A 10,000-nucleotide genomic window follows, 5' to 3' on the forward strand; every position below is an offset into this window, starting at 1 on the left:
TGTGATGTGGGTAGGGGGCCTACAACGTCAAAGTGAATGTGTGCGAAACGACGCTGAGGTTGAGGAAAGGTGCCCACTCCTGAATCCGTGTGTCGATGTACTTTGGAAGTTTGGCAAGAAGTACAGGTACGGACCCAATCCTTAGCATCCTTAGAAATGCCGTGCCAAATGAACTTTGCCTTCAGCAGCTGTGCAGTAGAACGGCACGAGGGATGTGAAAGGCCGTGAATGAAATCAAACACCTGCCGTCGCATGGGAGCAGGAATCCAAGGTCGCGGTCTACCAGTGCTGACGTCACAGAGGAGGGTGGTGTTGGAGTCGTCGAGGGGGAAGTCTTCCCAACGGAGGGACGTACAGGATGTCCTACATGCTTGATACTCTGGATCCTGTCATTGGGCTTCAGCCAGGGCGTTGTAATCCAATCCCAGTTGAACGGCAGCCAACGTGTTTCTTGATAGGGCATCGGCAACGCGATTCATTTTCCCAGGGACGTATTGAAGGGTGCAATTGTATTCAGCCATGGCGGAGAGATGTCGGCGTTGCCGGGTGGACCAGCGTCAGACTGTCGAGTGAAGGCGTGCACCAGAGGCATGTGGTCTGTGCGAATGACCAAGGGTGTACCTTCTAAGTAATGGCGAAAGTGATGGACAGCCAAGTGCACCGCCAGCAATTCTCGATCGAAGGTAGAATAACCCGATTCTGCCTTGTACAGTTTTCTGCTGAAGAAGGCCAATTGGCGGGGCAAGTCGTTGACCACCTGCTCGAGTACTGCACCAATAGCGATGTCGCCAGCATCGGTGAAGATAAGGAGAGGGGCATGTGGGATAGAAAAAGTGAGAGCTGCAGCAGTTGATAGGGCCTTCTTTGCATTGCAGAAGGCTGCTTCTTGAAGGGGACCCCACTCCAGGTACTTTGGCTTGCCCTTGAGGGAGGCGTAGAGGGGAGCAAGAATGGCGGCAATGGCTGGCAGAAAACGGTGATAATAGTTGATCATGCCCAAGAATTCCTGCAGAGCTTTGACGGTCGAGGGCGCGGGGAAGTTCCGAACGGCTGCTATCTTCTCAGGGAAGGGATGGACTCCTTCAAGAGTGATGCGGTGCCCTAAGAACGACACTTCGTTGGCGCCAAAGGTACACTTGTCGTACCGGACTACAAGGCCGTTTTGTTGCATGCGGTCGAGCACGATGCGCAGGTGACGGAGGTGTTCCTCTTTTGAGGAGGAGAACACAAATATGTCGTCCATATAACATACACGGAAAGGGAGGTCCCCTAAGATGCCATCCATGAGACGTTGAAACGTGGCCCTAGCATTACGAAGGCCAAAACAGGAGTAATTGAAGGTGTATGTACCAAACGGAGTGGTGATGGCAGTCTTGGGGATGTCTTCTGGGTTCATAGGCACCTGATAATACCCCTTCAGGAGGTCGAGCATAGAGAAAACCTTCTCTTTGTGCAGGTAGGAGGTCACGTCGGCAATGTTTGGGAGGGGATAGTGATCCGGTTCTGTTTGCATGTTCAGGCGCCTGTAATCCCAGCACGGACGGAGGGAGTCGTCTTTCTTCAGAACGATGTGTAAGGGTGACGACCATGGGCTGGAGGCCTTTTGGCAAAGGCCCATTTCCTCCATTTTGGCGAACGTCTGTTTGGCGGCTGCCAATCGTTCCGGTGCCAGACGTCTGAATTTTGCGAAGACTGGGGGTCCCGTCGTCTTGATATGGTGATAAATACCGTGCTTGGCAGGAACCGTGGGCGTTTGGCGAAGTTCTGGACGGAAAACTTCCGGGTACGACGTGAGGAGGTGGGCGTAGGCATCCGTGGGTGCGTTGACGTGGAGAGCGAGGTTAGAGGGGGCGGGTTGAAGAGTTGTTGACAAGTACGAGTCTGCGTTGACCAATCGTCGGTGGGCGACATCGACCAGAAGGTGGAAATGAGAAAGGAAATCCGCACCGAGGATTGGCAATGTGACGTCAGCAACGAGAAACTTCCAATTGAATTTACCGTTTCCGAACGATAATGTGAGGTTCTCGTAACCGTAGGTGGGTATCATAGATCCGTTGGCAGCTACCAAGCGGACGTCGGCAGATGTAGACAGACTACGTCGTGTCTTGAAGAGTTTCCTTGGCAAAAGAGAACGACAAGCACCCGTGTCTACCAAAAATCGCACGCCCGTTCCTGCATCATGTAAAAAGAAAAGATTAGAAACACGAGAGGCCACTGCCATGAGCGATGGCCTACTTACACGTTTTTTGGCCATTGACAATCCTTGGCACATTTCTTCGCAGTTGCCCCGAATCTGAAGTGGTAGTAGCAAAACTGCGGCGGATGGGAAGTAGTAAGTGGCTGTAGAAGTCGTTTGTTGGGGCGCGAGCTATTGGTGGGTGGTGGGCGGCTTTGTCGCTGCTTCGGCACGTCACGGGGTAGGCATGTATGTCCTACAGCATTCATGTCAGCTTCAGTTGACGTTGAATAGGCATCCTCTTCGTCTGGGGTGGAGGCGTTGATGGAGGTCTGGAAGTGGCTGTCCATAAGGGCGTCGGCTTTGGTCATCAAGTCCTTTATGGGTAAACTATCGACATCGGGTATGGCAGCTCGTATAGGTCCGAGTAAACGGCGTATCCAAAGAGCACGAAGTAGGTTCACCTCACGAGGAGAGCCGTCTGCGGCAGGTTGAATGCGAGCGATACTGGTCATTTCCCTGAGGGAAAGCGAAGCCCTTTGGTCCCCCAACGGTTGTTGTGAGAGCTGAAAAAGCTTTGCTATACGGGCGGCTGGCGACGGCGAGTACTGCTGCAGAAGGTATGTTTTGAGGGCGTCATACTCTATTGGGGTGTCTCCTTGTTCCCAAAGCCAGTCGGATATTTCTGGGAAGGTATCCTCGGGTATCACCGCGAGAACATAATCTGCTTTGGTGGTTGAGCGAGTCACGCCCTTGATGCGAAACTGGACTTCTGTGCGCTGAAACCAAGTAAACGCCTCTCCGCTGGCAAACGATGAAAGTTTGAACGGGCCTGCCGCAGTGCCAACTTCCGTAGAGTCCGCCATAGTACCAACGATGGAGGGGCGAGGGGGGTGGGGGTGGAAGGCGGTGGGAGCGAGTCGACTTCCTGGGTCACCAATGTAACGGGCCGAGAGCAAGGTTGTGACTCAAAGGCAGGAAGCAATCAACTGAGTACTTTATTATAGAACACTCTCCTTTATATACAAAACCTCAAGGCAACAGGCTTTTTCATGTTCACAAGACAGACAATGTTACAGAGGAAAACCGGAGACATGATTATTCAGGTTCTTTTTAGTGCGAGGGAAGAGCGCAGATACAAGCATAATATATACAAAATAATTTATGTAAGATCATGTGACACACGGTTGGTACACTATACAAGCTTGCCGACCAGGGTTCGATCACCGGCCGGTCACAAGCTCTTGTCTTTGTGTGATTTCGCCCGGGGCTCTGATCCCGAGATCGTTAAGAGAATCCAGACATTAATGTATCAAAAATATATATGGCTTATTTGAATATAAAAAACACGTCTAAATGTGCAATATTTATCATATATACAGTGTATATATATATATATATATATATATATATATATATATATATATATATATATATATATATATATATATATATATATATATATATATATATATATATATATATGTGTGTGTGTGTGTGTATATATATATATATATATATATATATATATATATATATATATATATATATATATATATATATATATATATATATATATATATATATATATATATATATATATATATATATATATGAAGGGAATAATCTGATTGATATATTTGAAGCTGGGGAAGAACATGATATGCCCATGGATGAATTCAGTGAGTTTGAAGTTGAAGCTATCCTAAAAAACTGAAGAAATGGAAAGCCCTTGGATACGATGGAATAACTGCTGAGATGATATTTAGCGAAAATGAAGTGACTCCCAGAATCCTTAAAAGATTATTTTGTAGAATGTAATGTGAAGAGACAAAACCCGATGAATGGGAGCTAGGAGTATTGATGAAAATGCCAAAAAAGGAGATAAGACAGATTGCGATAATTAGAGAGGCATCACAGTTACGTCAGTTGTCATGAAAATATATAGTATGCTCATTCTAAAGACACTAGAGAGAAATGTTGATGAAAAGCTGAGAGATTAGCAAGCAAGACTTGGAAAAGTTAGTTGTACCGAGCGAATTTTCCTCTCAAGACGAGGTACAGCAATGTGTAGAATATAGAAATCGAGTCTTTATGGAATTTGTGGACTATGAAAAAGCCTTTGATAGTGTGCACCAGCCAATTTTGTGGAGAGTCCTGCGTTATGGAGTTCCTCTTAAATATGTATATTTGATTAAGTCTGTTCATGAGCATAGCAAGTGCAAAGTTGATATTAGTGGAGTCCTATCAAATGAATTTCCAGTGAACAGTGGAGTACTCAAAAGGAATATGTTGTCACCTATGTTTTTTATCATAGATTTTGTAATACATAGAAGAGTTGGGGTTGTTGGAGAAGGATTAGACTGGATTGGTAACAGGATATTAGCTGACCTAGAGTATGCTGATGACGCTGTCCTTATTAGCAGAACACCACAGGACTTTCAAAGCTTGCTTACCAAAATGCATAAAATATCACATGAGGTTGGGCTCAAGATGAATACAAGAAAGACAGAGATGATGAGAACGGAATATGCATCAGAAGATGAAATAGCATTGGAAGGAGGAAGGATTATTAAGGTAAAATTGTTTTAATATTTAGGAACTATGATCTATAATACAGGATGTTATGAATTTGAGTTCAATGAAACATTGAAAAAAAAAAATAAGACAATGGCTAGGTTAAGAAAAATTTGTGAATCAAATCCCTTTAAATTACTTAAAAAAAGCATTCTATATATATCAATTTAGTGAGATCGGTGTTATTCTATAGAAAGGAGCAGGGGTATGAAAATGAAACAATATCCAACAGATTTTATAGATTTGAGAAAAAAACCCTCAGAAGAATATTGGGTGTTGGAAGTGGAAAGGGAGTGGAAAGGTCTACACCTGTTCTCACTACTGTTCCTGAGAGCCACTTTACTACCCCTGAGGCAAAGCCAGACACTGACCTCATAATCATTGATGGTGCAATATTGGTGAATAGTCTACCCAAATAGAGTTCAAAGATGGTCAAAGAATACTTAATTTTTTATGTCCTCTGTACAATACAAATATACTCTACCAAGTACAAGAGAACAGACATTTTGTTTGATGTTCATTGGCCATCAAATCTGAAAGCTGAAACTAGGTCAAAGCGAGGACACAGGGTGAGATGCAGAGTGACAAGGGAGGGCAAACATCCCCAAAACTGGCAGAAATCCTGAGAGAAATGTCAACAAAGCCTAGTTGTTCAAATTTTTGGCTGATAATATTATGCAGTGGGGTATACCGGATATGGTCATTGTGACCATATATTGTCATCATCATAGCCAAAGTTCTGCAGGCATGTCATGAGTTAGGTCTACAACAGTTGTGTATTGTCTTTGGCCAAGTATAAAACCTGAGGTAGGCCCCTGTATATACCTTGCATTTCATAGCAAAAGGAAGAAGTCTGTTTGGCAAACCTGGGATGTTTATGATGAAGCTTTTGGTATCTTCAGCAAACTCAGCCAGTACCCACTGGTTGTGGATGATGAAAACCTGGAAACCCTGGAGAAGTTTGTAGTCATAATGTACGACAGATTCCGCACAACTGAAAGTGTTTATGATGCCAGGCCGGACACGTTTGCTCAGAAGCAGAGGCCATACGAAGCTAATTCTAATCCTTTAACTCAAGCACCGCTGAAGTAGTATGTTAAGCATGCTGCCAACCATGAGGGCTATATCTGGAGTCAGTCAACGGTATGTCAAGCAGAAATACAGTCCTTTCAAATGCAGCCGGACCAAGAAAGATGTTTGGGGTGGTATACTTGTTTGGACAAAACTCCTCCCTATAGCAAAGAATTGCCATCAGCTGACCAAATGTGGATACAAGTCAGAATGCTGCTGTCAACATGAATACTACTTGTTTTCTCTAACCTGCATGGCATTGTGCAGTTGTAGATATGAGGCTTAGAGAGGTTGCAGTATACCCATCAAGGAAATAAGGCAATATGTGTCTAACAAGTATAGGCTTACACTCCTTCATGTACATTCAATAATATGTCTGATTGAGGGTGCCTATAATGTGAGCACTTTTAACCCTAATTATTATTCCGAGACGGATTTTGTAGTACTATTATGCTACTGACTAGGTACATAGTTCTAAATTAGGATTTTCCAGAGTGAAAAATTTATGATTTTATACAAAAATCATTCAAAAAGGACAAGTGTTAGTGATTGTATTGTCAAATGCATTATTTTTGTATTATTCAATAGTTACCATCTTTAAAAATGGACACTATCTAGAATCTTTAGGTGGGTAATTAGTTTCATCATAAGAGCAACCCGTAAGGAGTGTGTGCTAATTTTGGTGCCTGTTTCCAGAAATTAAAGAGTGTTAGTTATCTGCTCCATTATTTTCAAGTTGCTCGGAGTGCTGTATCCTTCCCGAGTACCTTGGAAGTAAATTCTAATACTATTTATATCCAATTCTAGTAATCATTGTGGAGAAGCTCGACTGCCCTTGCCTAATGAAATATCTATTTTCTTATACTTATTAAATGGTCTCTATAAAGTTGCTGAGATTTTATATCAATTACTAATTTACCTCTCTCATCTGTAATTCAACTTTCAATGTTTCATGATATATTTCATTATACTAAAAGCATCTATCTATTACTAACTATAACTATCACTGATATTTGCTACAGAATCTCAAAACATTATTTTTGAGATTTTTATCAAAATTTTAGAACCTGAATCATGTTAGGTGAGATTTATGTATTTGTGTTTTCTTTGCAAATTATCTAGTTTCCACTATGGGTATTCAGGGAAATTTACAAAATGTAATGAATATTGACGAAGGCGTCAAAGTTTATTATCCGGCAAAAGTAGTAACTACCTTGATGTAAACTAAGTTACTTTTCAATAAACAAGCTTCTGCTGCTGCTTAATTATTTCGGTACTTCAATTATTCAAATACATAAATTTACTTACTTAAGGCTATTAAGAATAAAAGCGCAATTGATTAAATTTGAGAAAAAAAATATATAAGATTATTACAAATTGGAGAATAAAATGTGAGATTAATTATGTGGATTTGCGAACAAATTGTTTGAGGCTAACGAGCTTCCATTTCGTTTTTGCAACATTAATATTTCTCATCCATTTTTCTTCTCTAATGCATTGTATGCTCATGATAGAAAACCAAACAATTTTGGTTGTCATTTTACTTACCTAATCTGAGGTTTGGATGGTAGTTATGTAAGTATCAAGAAATAGAGGGTAACTCATGATTAGGGATTACCTTGCGGATGACATCTATTTTTTTTAGGTTATCACAACTTTTGAAATTATAATTTTTTTTTTTTTTTTTTTTTTTTTTTTTTTGAGATAGATAAAGTATCTGATTACCCATCCTGAAGGCCTTCTATAGATAAAGTGCATTGTAGGATAACAAATTTACGCTTCCAAATATACGCAATGCAGAGGATTCCTTCCCTTTCTCTTTTCTTTTAACTTCTTCTTCCTTGAGAGAAGGAGAGAGTGAGACGTGAAAAATACTCCATCACGTTTCCATGGCCATATCAGAAGTAAATCTTGCCACAAGAGCAAGCAAATTTCGATTACGAGAAGCATAGGTATGATTAATTTCCCGCTAATGGCCACAGTTCCATGACATCTGAAAGTGATTTTTTTTCCCTTCTAAGATTGCTCGCGCTTGAACTTCGAGGGAAAGATAAATGTTTTTACTTCTCCCAAAATAACCGTGTAGTTCTCTGCATGTGTGAGTTCCTATATTCATCATTTCTTCTGTCTGAATTAATTTTCTTGTTGGTCTTTTCCCACCGCTTAATCGTGGAGACTTTGGAGTTGAGGAATTTGATTCTTCTCTTGGAATATTTATATTCATAATTTGTCTATTTCGTGTTTTTCTTTCACAATGTTTCTAATATTTCTACAGCAAAATTTTGGCGTTTACCACACTTATCCTGTAAACCCTTTCAGCATAATATTCCAAAAGATTAGAAATTGGATATTCATATTTATAGCGAACAATAGTATATTTTAAACCATATAGTAACATGATTAATAACTTATCTCTCTAATTGCATCTCTAGTGTTCAATATCGAAATACTTTGTAAATCTAGAGAATATGTTATTGATTGTCATAAAATACTCTCCTGTTTTTTTTTGTTTTTTTTATGATAACTATCAATGATAAAGTGAGCGGCTTTTCTTCAGTGCTTATATTTAATTTATATATTAATTCAAAAAATTTTAAAGCAACGCAATCTCTGTAAGTAAATACGTGAAATTAATTTAATTTGAAGAGTATAAATCTGTATCCCCGTTCCTTTTCATTGTTTTAGCAATTAGGAAATAACATGGGTAGAAGTAGAATCAATTTCCTTATTCTATACTATCTATGGCTTTATATAAATGGGAAAAATCGATATACTTCACTTATGGTATATAAATCAAATGAATCTTGTGTAGGTTGCCTAATTGTTCATCGAAAATTATATTTCCTATATTTTGCATTTTCACTTCACATTAGACTTTTGTAGTATTCTATACATCATTATTGTTTATGCAACTTGTTGGCAACTACTTACTTTAATTAAGAAGTCTGGTTAGGGATTATTATTATTATTATTATTATTATTATCATTATTATTATTATTATTATTATTATTATTATTATTATTATTATTGTTGTTGTTGTTGTTGTTGTTGTTATTAGTATTATTATTCATAGAAACTTACCAATAGTAAACAAAAAGAAATAACGTAGAATCTTTTGAATAAACAGAATAGAATCATTAGTAGAACATAAATAATTTCCTGCTCATTTAAAAGTTTAAGGTTTAAAGGCCACTCATGAATAGCAGAGGCAAAGGACAGTGACGTGACCATAGAAAGCAGGACAGTGCCCTAGAGACTGACCATATATGCTCATGATCAGCACCCAAGCCCTCTCTCCATCCAAGATAGGACCAGGGAGAGCCAGATAAGAAAAAAAAAAGTAGATAACGAAAAATCATGCTTTACTTCTTTTGAAAGTATAATTCAGATGATATTTGGTTTATAAACCCCCATCTAGCTATTAATACTATATATATATATATATATATATATATATATATATATATATATATATATATATATATATATATATATATATATATGTGTGTGTGTGTGTGTCTGTGTGTGTCTGTGTGTCTGTGTCTGTGTGTGTATGTATGTGTATGTGTTTATGATAAACGCATTGACTATAAATAAAAGTTTCCTTACTGTGTGTCAATATTAGACAATTGCAATGTAATTTCTAAATAGAGATAAAAATATCTTATCAATACAATGAGAAAAATAGCAATTACACAAAAGCAGTAAGTAATGATTCAGGACTCATTAACGACAGACCGTAATGAAGAGGATACGCGTTTATTTTTTCCCCCATTCATTTGAGCTCAAAACAACATAGGAAGAGCCGACTGACGTCAGCAGAGTACCTCTCCCGAACACAAGAGTGAGACAATAGCTCCCCTGATGACAGTTAATGAAACCTGGGCAATCTTTTACGCACATTCACTTTGCTATCAAGCAAATGAACGCCGGAGCATTTTGGATATTTTATGCGCATAATTCAAGAAGGCTGGGCGCGAAAAAAGCAAAAATGGAAACGATGCACGCAGATTAGGAAAAGATCTCGGGCTGATATCGGACAAATGGAAATAAGCTGGATGCAAATACATGCTGATAACAAGCCACCGCGGCTCGAAATTTATTTCCACAGCCATGTGCTCAGACCTAGATTCTTTTGAAATTCGAAAAACCCATTTTCATCGGCTAAATCAGCC

This window comes from Palaemon carinicauda, chromosome 6 (assembly GCF_036898095.1).
Source record: "Palaemon carinicauda isolate YSFRI2023 chromosome 6, ASM3689809v2, whole genome shotgun sequence".
Classification (NCBI taxonomy): Eukaryota; Metazoa; Arthropoda; class Malacostraca; order Decapoda; family Palaemonidae; genus Palaemon; species Palaemon carinicauda.